Here is a 787-nt window from a genome sequence, read left to right on the forward strand (position 1 = left end):
CACTATGCGACTTAACTGCTGAGGTCATCAGTCACCTAGAACTTAGAACTAATTAAACCTAACTAACCTAAGGACAACACACACATCCATGCCCGAGGCAGGATTCGAACCTGCGACGTAGCGGTCGTGCGGTTCCAGACTGTAGCAGACTGTGCTAGTTCTGCAAGGTTCACAGGAGAGCTTCTGTAAGTTTGGAAGGTAGGAGACGAGGTACTGGCAGAAGTAAAGCTGTGAGGTCGGGGCGTGAGTCGTGCTTGGGTAGCTCAGTCGGTAGAGCACTTGCCCGCGAAAGGCAAAGGTCCCGAGTTCGAGTCTCGGTCCGCACACAGTTTTAATCTCCCACGTCATGCTCGCTGCCACTGCTGTCTACATTACCGATGCACTGTTTCTTCGGTAGACGGTATGGTAGGTGATGCATCCAGCTGCATGAGTTGCGATGATCCGTATTTGAGCGTGGCATAGTTGACTGATCGAACGCGATTAAATATATGTCCAGGTAGTTAAATTGTCTTGACCTTGGTGTGAATTGCTTGCTGAAAGGAGCGGGGTTCGTAGTGAAATCACAAAGCACATTGTTTGGCACATTCCATTGTTCAATGTTGTTGCACTGTAGCACTGTCCGAGAAAGTGATACTATTTCATTTTATCCCATGAGCTGCATTCGTGGTGTTATCTGTACTGACTGGTGCAGTGGATGGAGTGACGCCCGTCAATGACAGCTGCGCAGCACAACGTGAGCACTGTGGTAGCGTTGTCGTCGCGCAGTTTTCCGAAATGACGAATTTTT

The 787-nt window shown here is 49.2% G+C and overlaps 1 non-coding gene across 1 annotated transcript; it reads left to right on the plus strand.

Moving 5' to 3' along the window:
* The first annotated feature begins 250 nt into the window (after positions 1–250).
* On the plus strand, positions 251–326 carry Trnas-cga (transfer RNA serine (anticodon CGA)). The gene has a single exon. It is a non-coding gene; the product is annotated as a tRNA-Ser (tRNA).
* The last annotated feature ends 461 nt before the right edge of the window (positions 327–787 follow it).

Source organism: Schistocerca gregaria, chromosome 3, assembly GCF_023897955.1.
Source record: "Schistocerca gregaria isolate iqSchGreg1 chromosome 3, iqSchGreg1.2, whole genome shotgun sequence".
NCBI lineage: Eukaryota > Metazoa > Arthropoda > Insecta > Orthoptera > Acrididae > Schistocerca > Schistocerca gregaria.